We start from the raw sequence: 13,373 nt of genomic DNA, 5'->3' as shown, positions 1-13,373 counted from the left end.
AAAATGGGACTGAGAGATGTGTTCAGAGCAACCACTGGAAACCAGCAGGTTGTGACCATGAGGTAGGTTCTGATAAGTTATTTCTCCACTGGTGAAATGAGCCAATTCAAGTCAGATTAGATTATATTAAATGCAGGTTTATTGGGAAGTTGCTCTCAGGTGAGTTCACTAGCCTCAAGTACCAAGGCCAGGGAAGTTATCATGGGAAAGGAGAGAGAGAGGGAAGGGGGAAGAGAAAGAAAGAACATGCACAGAGAAAGAGGAAGGAGGGGAGGAAGAGGAGGAGGAAGAGGGAAGAGGGAAGAGGAAGAGGAGACCAAAATGTCTGGGAAGAGCCTCTGGGGGAAAGGCATCTCAGCCCCTGGGATGGGGGCAGGATACACTAGGAGGGGACTGAGGGATGCTGGGAGAACCTGGAGGCCAGATCTGCTTTGATATGTAAAGTATTCAACTTAGTCCCAGGGTCTGAAACCAAACAGCTAACAGGTTTTTTGTTTTTTGTTTTTTTTTCCTTCAGAAAGGGTATTTTGTGGCCTGTTTTGAGGAAAAAAAATAAAATAAAAGCTTTCTCAGTTCCTCTTGAATGAGAGAGTAATACTAAAACCATAAATACTGAGTCCTTCTCTGTTTCAGGGACTAGTCTAAACCTTTGCTTGCATTATCACCCCTTATGCACTGCTCTGTACCGATTGTCTAAATGTCATGCATTCTTTCCCCCAAGAGGTATAGATGGGTCAGGAACATTCTGGCTTGAGCTGTACTTTCCAGCTTCCCTCAAAGCTAGGGGAGATCATGTGAGCAGACCTGATAGGTGATGGTTAAATCCCAGGCCATTCCTTAGATCAAACCCCTTAGGACAGATCTACTACCTCAGCTTTTTGTCTTCTTTTTTGAAGTCAGAGATGTAGAAACTGAAGGTCTAACCCACTCACCAGCCCAGAGTGCATGTCCCAGGCAGTTTCATGACAGAGAGCTAGCCCACAGCTCCTCAGTTCACCCCATCCTAAGGATCTAGCAAGTTCATGCTGTTCTAGCGTGCTTCCAACAACCGTCCAGGGTAAGCATTCTGAAGCTGAGAACTGTGTCATTTCTAGAGAACCATTGAGTTAATAGCAACACTGGAATTCTAATCTGGGTTTCTTCAACAATCTATGATGATAAAGGTCAAAGCTTGGCAGAGTAGACTGAGGGCCAACTGAGGGTAAAAGACCTTTTATGTTTTTTCCTTTTAAAAGAGAAAGTTGTTTGTACCTGATTAACACCCCCCACCACACCCCCTTACACACATGTACACACTCCCTGTCAGTATTCTGTCTAAACTCCACCTCCACAGTTACCTGGCAACAGCCAGATAGGCCTGCCCACTATAAAAGGGGCTGCTTGGCCCCTCCTCACTCTCTTGCTCCCTTGATCCCTCTGCCTGCAGGTTGTCCTCTCTCCTCCCCTCCCCCCTTCCCTTCCTCCTCTCTCCACATGGTCATGGCCTGTCTCCACTTCTCTCTTCTCTCTGCCATTTCTCCCGTTTCTCTCCCCACCTTTGCCCTAAACCCTAAATAGCCCCCATGGAACCATTTGGTCTGGCGTTATCTGTCTAAGCTACACGCGAAAATCTAACACTCCCCATTTCTGGCTCTCTGACTTGGCCAGTGGGCCTTTTCTGTATGGCTGGAAGAAAATAGAGCCCAAATCAGTGCCAACTCAGAGCACTGGAGCTTTGTTCCCACAGAAAAGAGTTCTTGCCTACTTTTTTGAGTATCATCTATTAGACATTGGAGAGACCTTGGGTCTGTTGCCTTCTCCAGGGACCACTGTTGAAGCCTAGGGGATGGGCAAGGTGGTGTAACTGGTTATTTCAAGAGAACCACACAGAAGGGTGAGTGAGGCCTGTTCATGGGAAGTGGCAGATGGAGGATGCTATGTCAGAATCAGGAAGGGGTACTGAATAAAAAAGGAGATTCAGCGTGGAGATGCTACATTGTGGAAAGAAGCCAGCAAGCACACAGGCTTCACTGTGAAAACACCAACTATAAATCATTACAGTCTTGAATTCTTTGTGCAGTACTGCCTGTGCTCCTTGATCTACTTCTTTATTCAAAACTCTTCTAGAAAGTCTTGGCAGGTCCCTGGCAATTGCAGCCTCTAGGGGGAGCTGACCAGAGTTAGGTACACAGCCTTGTCCCAGGGACATCTAAGTCCCTGGTTTAAGGAAAGAAGGCATGAGATACTTGCACACAGACATGAGGATCTGGGTGCTCTCCCTGTGTAGGAGTTGCACACACATCTAGCTTTCTATTTTTTTTTTAAAGATTTATTTATTTATTATATATGAATACACTGTAGCTGTCTTCAGACACACCAGAAGAGGGCATCAGATCTCATTACAGATGTTTGTGAGCCACCATGTGGTTGCTGGGATTTGAACTCAGGACCTCTGGAAGTGCAGTCACTGCTCTTAACCACTGAGCCATCTCTCCAGCCCCCCACATCTAACTTTCTATCTCCAAGTTTTCTCTCTCTGGAGACCAACATTCGTTTTCTTGACAATCCCTTTACAAGATGAGAAGACTAACAAAGCAAGCAGGCAAGCAAGCAAACAAACAAAACCAGGTCTGCTGTTCTCTCAGCCCGTCAGGGTACAGAGGTGTTGGTTCTGTTTTCAGCACAGTCAGCGTACTTGGCAACCACATGAGCCTGTCTGCTGTGCCATAGGCATGAGATTCACAGTCTACAGATGCCAAGGAGGAAGATGGCCAGAACTGTTCAGCCTGGAAGCGTCTATCACCTGTTCCACTTGTGACTTCTCTAGGAACTTGTGACCCAGTGCTAAGAGAGTGCTTGTGACCCAGTGCTAAGAGAGTGCTTGTGAACCAGTCCCAAGACATTTCTGTCTTTGCATTAATAATAGGGCCTTTCAACTTTGAAATAAAAATTAAACTCACAGTAAAAACACATATTTTACATTGACTTGGCACACAATAGAGGTGAAAGTGCCTCTTGAAAAATGCTTAACTCGTATCCTGTGTGCTGTACTCTGAAATGTTCTGTTCAATTTTATTTCATTTTAAGACTGCTGGGAACATCCACTAATCATTTCATAGCATGGTACAAGCACCAGTTTGGAGAGAGCAACATCCAAACGTTCTATGCGTTTCCCCCAGAGCATCTTCAGCTGCGTGAGGGCACCTGAAAGCCCTTTGTATAAGGACATCATCATCTAGTGAAGAGGAGTCTATAGATATACACACAACAGAGGGTTAGTATATAAGATCTCCAAAGAACTCAGAAATTTTATAGTAAGAAATGGGCAAGAAATATATACATATATATATATATATATATATATATATATATATATATATATATATATGTATTTTTTTTAAAGGTGAACATCCTTAGTTATCAGAGCAATGTAAATTAAAACTACTTTGAGATTTCATCTTACCACAATCCAAATGATTAGGATCCAAAACAATTGACAATATATTCTGGCATAGATGTGGGAAAAGGGGAATTCTCGCTCACTGCTGCTGTGAGTGAACACTGGTGTAGCCACTACAGAAACTGGAGTTAAGTTTCCACAAAAAGCTTCAAACTGGTCTATAAGATCCAGCTATACCAATACTAGACATAGACCCAAGGGACTCTGCATCCCGCTAGAGTACTTGCTCAGCAGTGTTCACTGCTGCTCTTTCATAGTAGCTAGCAGTTAGAAACAGCCTAGATGCTCACCACCTGATAGATAATGAAAACAAAGTACATCTACACAATGGAATGTTACTCAGCTGCTAAGAAAAATGAAATTATCATATTCACAGATAAGCGGGTAAAGCTGTAGACATTCATTCTGAATGAAGTAACCAGACTTAGAAAGACAAACATTTTGTGCTTTCTCTAAACTCTCACTCATTTTAAGGAACCAGACTGTGTAAGGGACAGAGCCCCCATCCTAACTATAACATGAAGTCTGCCTAGATTTCACCTCGGTTATAAAAGGAGGTTGTATTGTTTAACAGGTACTGTCTTAGTCAGGGGTTCTATTTTGCAATGAAACACCCTGACCAAAAAAGTTAATTGGGGTGGAAAGGGTTTATTTGGCTAACACTTACATTGTAGTCCATCAGTGAAGGGAGTCAGGGTGGGAACCTGGGGTGGGGGCTGACGCAGAGGCCATGGAGGGATGCTGCTTACTGGCTTGCTCCCCCACGGCTTGCTCAGCTGCTTTCTTATAGCACTGAGGACTACCAGCCCGGGGACAGCACCACCCACAATGGCCCTCCCCCATCAATTTAAAAAATGCCCTACAGGCTTGCATATAGCTCGATTTTATGGAGGCATTTTCTTAATGGGAATTCCTTTCTCTCAGGTGACTTTAGCTTTGTGTGAAGTTGACATAAAACCAGACAGCACAGGTAAGGAGTCAGTTTGCAATGCTGAATACATTCTTTGGAGTAATGGAGATATTTGTACAATATTGTAAATGTGTTAAATCCTGTGAATTTGATGGTATATTTAAAAATGTTTAAAGTGACAAAATGTATTTTGTAAGAGAAAATGGTTAGACCAGATATTCCAAGGTATATGTTTCTAAGTCCCCTGTAGTCCAGCCTGCTCTCAATTGTACCATCAGCTGGGCACTATGCTTTTAACATAGAAACCTTTTGTCAGGGTACAGGTTATATCTAGACTGTAACATATATAACATATACCAGTCAAATCAAGGCAACTATAATTCTCATCTCCTTAAAAAAATCATTTCTTTGTGCTGGGAACTAGAAATTCCTTTCACATTCTTCCTGGCCTTTATTCCAGGGTGGAGAGATGTCAAGGTTTGATTGGATTTCATTCTTTTTCTCTAAATTTGGAAGCAGTCTCTTCTCTTCCTTTTGAAAGGTAGAAAAAGAGGGAATTGAGAATTGGTAACAGAACCCCCCAACAAACTGAATTTTGGGACAGGTTGCTTTCTGCTGTCACAAAGGTGTGCTATACATCACGAGGCCCACATCTGACCTGGGGTTCCCAGTCCTTCAAGTATGATACATACTTGTGCCGACTGTTGGCTCTTCAGGGGCTCTGCAAAAGAGTACAAACCTTAAGCAGGAGGTATTTGGAAATAAAATAATAGAGGTATTTTACCTATAATAATTTTTTCCTTTTTAGAAACTATGGGGGAACTAAAAACTGTGTCAAGGAGCTGATTAGAGGAGGTTCCAGAGAGCACCCACCAGAGCAGACAAATGGAATCCCAGGACAAGCACCTCTTTGATTTGAAGGAATTTGGAAAGCGTGGGCCTGTGGCACAGGTGAACAGCTACACACCACCTAGTAAATAAGCCACAAAAGCCTTCTGTGAACAGGGCTTCTCAATGACAGAGCTCAGACTCCAGTGTGATTGACGGACAACAGAGAAAGCTCATGTGTTGCAGTCTCAGAAAAGCCCTGTCTCCTATATCCCAAGCCTGCTATGCCATTCCTGATGCTGCTCCTACAAAGGAGAACGAACGTTGGTCTTTGTTATGGTTGTTTCAAGATAGGGTTTCTCTGTGTAACCACAGCTGTCTTAGACCTCTCTCTGTAGACTAGGCTGACCTCGAACTCAGAGTGCTGGGATTAAAGGTGTGCACTGCCACCACCCAGCAAGAATGTGGTTTTAATCCAGCCATCACCATTTAGGCCTTCACATCCTATTACAAAACAATTCTTTCATTCTTTCCTTCTCCCTCCCCCTTGTTCATAGACTCACGGAGGCACGTCAGCAAGCGTACCACATTTAATGGCTCAGGGTGTGTTTTTATCAATATCAGGAGATGGGATAAAGAAAGCTTCTGGCTTTGTGAAAATACTGCTCTTCTACAGGGGCATGCTCATTTGGTCTTTGAAGCCCAGTAAATTATATCTTTCTTACTATTAAAAAAAAAAGCAACCAGAAAAAAGCCCATGCAGACCCTGTTTCACTGGAGGATTTTGATGTTTTACATTTATCATTGTAAAAGCAAGGGCAGTTTTACAGTTTTTATGTACGAGTTACATGGAGAACAATTTGTCTTTGGGTAGGGACAAATTACTCTTGAAAAATATTACATAGCCTTTCCTTCATGCTGAAAAGTCACATACATAAATTTGTTTAAAACAAGAAAGAGAAGTGAGGTGAAACTCTCAGGTGGTCTGGATAACCATCCACAATTAAGACCAACTAAAGGGCCAGTTCTAGGTGAGACCCATTAACGACAATGAAAGGTCCTTATGCAGCCCCACTTGGTACCCTCTCTACTTTCCCCAAAACTGTAAACGCCATGGTCAAACCATTGCAAACACATTTGCTTCCCAAATATGATGTGAGAATCATGGCCTTGGGTCCTAGAGTTGGTCAGTTCAGATCCTGATTCTGACATTAACCCTGAGAGGGTTTTTGCTAGGCATGTTTTATTTTGTATACTCGTACTTCTGTCTTAGCTACCACCAATCCTTATATTTTTACTTTTTTGTTTAAAAATATGGAATATATGTCACAAATTGGCAGGCCATTCTTGTGTTCATACCTGTGTTGCTAAAGTAACCCTCATCTTTTTTTTTTTTATGTTTTAAATTGCAGATTACCGGGCTGGAGAGATGGCTCAGTGGTTAAGAGCACTGACTGTTCTTCCAGAGGTTCTGAATTCAATTCCCAGTAACCACATGGAGGCTCACAACCATCTGTAATGGGATCTGATACCCTCTTCTGGTGTGTCTGAAGACAGCGACAGTATACTCATATACATAAAATAAATAAATAAATATTTTTTAAAAATTGCAGATTACCATGGTTTGTATATGCTCAGCCCAGGGAGTGGCATTATTAGATGGTGTGGCCTTGTTGGAGTAGGTCTGTCACTATGGGTGTGGGCTTTAATACTCTAGTCCTAGCTGCCTGGACATGAGTATTCTGGTAGCAGCCTCCAGATGAAGAAGTAGAACTCTCAGTTCCTCCTGCACCATGCCTGCCTGGATACTGTCATGCTCCTGCCTTGATGATAATGGACTGAAGTTTTGAGCCTGTAAGCCAGCCCCAATTAAATGTTGTCCTTATAAGAGTTGCCTTGGTCATGGTGTCTGTTCACAGCAGTAAAACCCTAACTAAGACACAAATAAATGTATTTTTCATATTAATATCCTGATCTAGATCTTTCCCCCACCTTTTTGTTTTAGCCAAAAGCCCAAGAAGAAATATTATCTAGATTCTTTTCAAGGTAAAACTTACGTTCAGAGAAATATAACAGATTCAGTCATACCATAGACACATCCATCTTGGATCCTTATCTAAGTATGCTCTGTTACCATGGAGATGGCTCTGCTATTGGTTGGGCTCTCCCAGGAAACAGGTACTGGGTGACAGTGGCTGGGAACACAGAGGAAGCCTGGAGGCTGAAGCAGCCCCTATGGGACAGCTCCAAGCCACTCTCAGGCTGCTTGGTTTTCTGACAGTGGAATCTTTTTCCAGGTTCCCCCAACACAGTTACTCACCTGTGAGCAGGCTTCAGGCGACTTCAATATGCTGCATTCCTCACTTGGAAGTTCTTTCTGATGATGAACTCAAATCATCCTTCCCAAGCTCTTCTCACTGGAGATGGCTCCAGGGTCTCCATAGGAACGGCAAGCCTCGCTTCCCTTCAGTCCTCTACATTTTTCTACATTTCTTCAAATTGTTCCCTTCTTCCTCATTTCCCACCTCCAATTGTTCACCGACAGGCAGTACCCCCCTTAATGGAGTTTTCTGTGGCAAGGACTAGAGAGGGCATCCTAGGCTATCCTGAAAGGTGCTGGTTTTCTAAAGGTGTGCCGACTGTCTTGTGGGAAGAAAAGCAACATACTGGGGGCTAGAGAGAAAGCAATGGATCTCCGAGATGCTTTATCTTTCAAACACAGCCTGGACTGTATGACACAGAAAGTGTATGCCTTACTCAGTGAATACTTTTTGTGCTGGGAACAGTTACAGAATATAGCATCGGATCAAAGGGCTTTGATTGCTTATGATCACAAATGATGCAGTGTTCTGCCAACTAACTCTAGCTGATTCTTGTTGCTGAAGAAGGCTGTGTAATCATGACTACATACTTCAGATTATTAGTATGGAAAGTTTTGAGAAGAATACCTTGCTGTCCAGGAACTTCTCTGAAATATCAAGCCAGGTACAGCATCTGTCTAGGAGTCCAAGGCTAGGGGAGCCATATTTTAATTTGGGACAAATCCAGAGCTCTGTAGCCTGAGGTTTCCTCCACTCTTCCATTCAAAGCCCCACTGTTTTCTACAGAGACCACTGGACTGTATGATAGCCTGGTTCTATCTGGGTTTTATCCTATCTCCCTCTTTCCCACTGATCCAAAGGAAACTGTCTTAAGGTTTCCATTGCTGTGCAGAGACACCATGACCAAGGCAACTCTTATAAAGAACATTTAGTTGAGGCTGGCTTACAGGTTCAGAGGTTCAGTCCATTATCATCAAGGTGGGAACATGACAGCATCCAGGTAGGCAGGGAGCTGGAGAAGGAGCTGAGAGTTCTACATCTTGTTCTGAAGGGAACCAGGGGAAGACTGTCTTCTAGGCATCTAGGAAGAAGGTCTATAAGCCCACCCCCAAAGTGACACATTTCCTCCAACAAGTCCACACCTACCTCAACAAGGCCACACCTCCTAATAGTGCCACTCCCTGGGCCAAGCATATTCAAACCACCACAGAAACCCAAGTTAAAATGTTTCTAAGTAAACTTTAATACCATAAATGCTTGCATTTGGGCAAGCAAAGACCCTGCCAGCTCGGCTGCTTTACATTTTTTTCAGGTTGTGTTTATAGAAAGGAAAGTGTCTGATCTAATTTTTACCAAGGCTACTTTTCTCTGCTTCCCTTGAGACCAAGAGTTAGACAGACGCCAAATAATCAGCCTGGCAAATTCACTGGATCTTCACCCTGCGTGCTTTGCTTTGCTTCCAAATTTTAGAGGTGGAAAAACCCAAGCGTATATTCATGTGCGGTTTTCATGAGGGAAAAAGAGCTGCCGACACCATCCAGATGGGGACTGAGAGGCACTGGCTCCACCCAGGGAGTATTCTCAGGCAGCAGAAATAAGGACCTCTGTATCAAGTCACGGTGATTCTGGTTCACTAGAAGCTTAGGAAATATAAAATGTGCCTATGCTGGTCTTTATCATAGAAGTCATGAGATAAAGGCATATCTCCAGTACATGGTGGCATTGGGAGGGACTCTGCTATTGTTTGAGATTGTAGCTCAAAGGTTTGTGGAATTCTGGACTCCAGGAAAGCAAAGTTGAAGTGATAGAGCCTTTAAAAGGTAGAGCCTGGTGGAAAGAGGTGAGGTCATTGGGAATATGAAACCTTGGAAGGGATTAGTTTTGGCAGGTTGCTGGTTAGTTCCAGGGACACAGAGATGTATAAAGAGCAAGAGTTCTTTCATCTGTTCATCTGGCTCCCCAGTTTATCTGTAATCTCTTCTGGCAATAGACTCACTGGTGGTCTTCCATGGAGCCACGTAGCTCTCACATGAGGCAAAACAGAAGAGGATGCCAGAGGTTGAACTTTCTTCTTAAACAAATAAAATCTCTCTCTCTCTCTCTCTCTCTCTCTCTCTCTCTCTCTCTCTCTCTCTCTCTCTCTCTCTCTCTCTGTGTGTGTGCATATGTATGCCAGTAAGTGGAAAATCAGCCAGAGTCCATTCTCTTCTTCTACCATGTAAGTTTCAGGGACTGAACTTCAGTCATCAGACTTGGCAACAAATACCTTTACCTAAATTTTACTGTCCCTAACGTTGGTTTTTCTGAATTGTGAGCTAAGCAACACTTTTCTTTGTAAGGTATCTGGTCTCATGTATTTTGTTATAGCAACAGAAAATGTGCTACAATTGGCTTCTTTGGGAAGATATCATATGGGAAGAAAGGAACAGATTAGCATCAAACATTATTGTAGAGAAAGTGTTTCGTTTACCCTCTGCCACAGCTGATCTACGTGATCTATTGACGCTCAGGTCAACACAGGAGTCCTGGATTCCTACACTTTCTGGTTGTTCTCTAGAATGCTGACCTAGCCTGGTGTAAGTGCTGCGAAGTGCTTCCAGAAGCAGCCAAGAGCAAGAAGGCAAGAGGCCATCTAACGTTAATACTCTGGGTACACCAGGGGACGCCTGGGGAAGCCTCATTCTAGATCCAGTCTTTATATCATGAAACCAATGGCAAACAAAAATAATCTGCTGGGTTGAATGTTAAACTGAATGAAAGTGAAAGAAAGGATAGGAGAGAGTTCAGGACTCTCTCCTGATTAAATGTCCTGTGCGGTCAGGACAGTTTCTCTGAGCATGAGCAGTGAGCAGGTTTGCAGTTTATGAATTGCTTGATACACGGTGACTCTGACTTACGGTAATATACTGTCTCCAGACACACAGCAGCTTCACCTGCCTCAGCCACCTCTGGGCTCAAGAAGATTCAACATTAAAAGAAAATATTTAGTTGTTTTTTTTAAATTTATTTTCATGTGTGTGCATAATAAAAATTTTGCTTACATAAACATGCATCACATGTCTTGGTTGCCTGTAGAGGCCAGAAGAGGGTGGTGGATCCCCTGTGACTAGAGTTACAGATGATTATGAGCTGCTATGTGGGTACTGGGACCAAATCCTAGTCCCCCGGAAGAGCAACCAATGCTCTTCAGCATTGATCAGCCTCTGTTTACTTATTGATTTATTAAAATATAGAATGCTTCAAACTTTTGTAAGTCATCCTTGAGCAGGGGTGTGTGTAATCTCTGAATCATTCAATTTTAGTATGCACTATCAAGTTGAGATCACTTATTTTGAATCACGTATACCTGTATGTGTATGTAGTGCCCATGGAGGATAGAAGAGGCACTGGATCCTTTAGAGCTCCAGTTACAGGTGTCTGGGAGCTGCCCAGTGTGGCCACTGGGACCTGAGTCAGGTCCTCAATCAGGTCCTCTCCAAGAGAAGTTTGTACTCTTAACTGCTGAGCCGTCTCCCCAGCTTCAAGATCTCTCTCTTAAATGGAAATCAAACCTCTGTCTTGGAGTTTTAAAACCTATGACTTTTAACTAACATTTTGTTGCTTCACATTATGGCCGCCCCCGACACCCCTTTTCTTGATTGGCCAGTTTAAAGATGCTTAACACAAAGATCCCTATTCAGAATCAGTGTATTTGATCATCTCAGCTACAGGTGCTTTAGTTCTTACAAGGCCCCTCATGAGAGTCTGTATAGGTTATGGCCATAAAATGATAAACCTCCTTTTATTTCTTTTTGAGGCATGGTTTCATGATGTAGTTTATGCTGGCTTTGAGCTCATGATCCTCTTGCTTCAGCCTCTTGAGTGTAGGGATTACAGGGATACTTCCCACGCCCAGGAATAACGAACATTTAAATAGTCACATTAGAATGTATATATAACCCGAAGAAATGTTGGTCTGGAGAGCATCTTTTATTCAAATGGAGTCACTTTTGTTCATGGTATTTTTAAAAGTTTTTCCAGAATAGTCATTAAGATGACTTAAATACAAGCAGAAAAATGTCATCTGGTTTGATAGTCATGGCATGCTTTCTTGATCCAGTGAAATTTTCTGTCTTTATATAATATTTTACCCCAATGTTCTCTCTTTTACATCAGATACTGAAGAGACCCCTTGGTTTATGTTAATGCTACTACCTGTTTCCACCTGGAAAGTCCAGAAAACTTCCACCACCGAGCAACCATGAGATCACCTGCACAGAACTGGCAAAACAATGGCTCTTGCCTCCCATCCCAATTCCTTTGGGAGGTGAGTGAATATCTGAATATCAGAAATGTAAACAGATTTACAGTCAAGAGTCGTCATCATAAGTCATGACAAGTTGATCCCCATTAAGTTAGGGAATTGTAGTTGGATCTGTCTGAGAGCTGGCACCATGTACCTATAATATAGACCTGGATTTTGTCAACATCATTTTTGGCAACAGATCTGTGAATGATTGATAACTGAACATTGGCCAGCCAAATTGAAGGTGGCTATTGCTAATGGGCAGAGAGTTTGAATTGCTCAGATAGAAAAGAACTAACTGATGTTTGAATTCCCACAAGGCACCCAACGATGTTTTTGTCTCTTCTTGGTATAACAAAATATTGGAGCTTGAGTAAATTATAAAGAAGAGAAGCTTATATTTTTAGAGAGTGGAAGTCTAAGATTCAGGCAGGTAGGTCAGTGTCTGGTGAAGGCTGGGTCCTGCATCTAAGGATATGCTGTCTCCTTTCGAGGGGACAAATGTCTTCACATGGCTGAGGTACAGAAGGACAAGCAGTTTTAACTTCTTCCCTCGACTCTTTGACAAGGCATGTCTCTTGGAAGCACGGAGCCTCCTAAAGTCCTGGCTCTTAATTCTTTGCACATTTTTGGGAGAACCTGAACATCCCAACCATGTAAAGAATATGAAAGACTTAGGGGTTGACTCCGGTTAATGGCTGGGGAACAATCTGCCACCCCACTTCCCAATCACCCCTTATCCTGCCTTCAGGTTCCATCTAGCCTCTCACTTCCAGAGACTCCTGAGATCCAGCTCCCAAATGGGGAGAATGGGGGAGATTCACTTCCCCGCTTCACTTCTGCACCATCCCTACCCAGGCCCACATGTCTGTACCTCCACAGTCTACTGCCTACAAAGCAAGATGCCAGTTAGTCACTGCTTCCTGTTCGAATCCCCAAGTGCAGGGCTCTTAGGCCCTCCTACCCTTTGGTTGCTATCCATGAGGGGATCCCCCCTTTCTTATAAAGAAGTGATAAGCTGAGCTTGTTCCTTTTATATGTTTCCATCCCAGAGCTTGCTCTCGAGTGTTGCCCTCCGGCTTCCTGTCCCTCCTTAGCCAGCAGGTGGGCTTCCTTCAGTTCTTCTCTTCAGAATGCTCTCCGTGCGTGTGTCCACTTTGAAGCTGCAGCAGGCACCTGAGACAACAGGATGAGTGTTTCAGTCCACTTCCTGTTAGCTGTTGCTACCACCTAATATTTTTCTTCTTCTTCCTTGGATCTGCCTTCAGTCTGGCACCATCCATGGCCACCTGAAATGCCAGAGAATCACAGGGAAACTTCCTCTTCAAACAGAGCTAGGAATCATAAGAAATAATTTTTATCTACTTTATAAAACGTGAGTGTGAGACGCACAATGGTGTATTCATTCTTAGCCTTGGAAATGAGTCCATTTTTGTGCCATTAGCTGTTTGATGCTATCGTATGATACACAGTATGTCTTCCTTCTTTTCTACTCAAAGACAGGAAGATAAAGAGAAATATTTTTACCAAGAAACATCTAAGTGTTTTATCAGTTTCCTGAGAGCCTTTCTTCTACCTTTGATATTCAAA

The sequence above is a fragment of the Grammomys surdaster genome, unplaced genomic scaffold (assembly GCF_004785775.1).
Source record: "Grammomys surdaster isolate TR1022 unplaced genomic scaffold, NIH_TR_1.0 126391, whole genome shotgun sequence".
In the NCBI taxonomy this organism is placed as follows: domain Eukaryota; kingdom Metazoa; phylum Chordata; class Mammalia; order Rodentia; family Muridae; genus Grammomys; species Grammomys surdaster.
Note: the sequence above shows the minus strand (reverse complement) of the source record.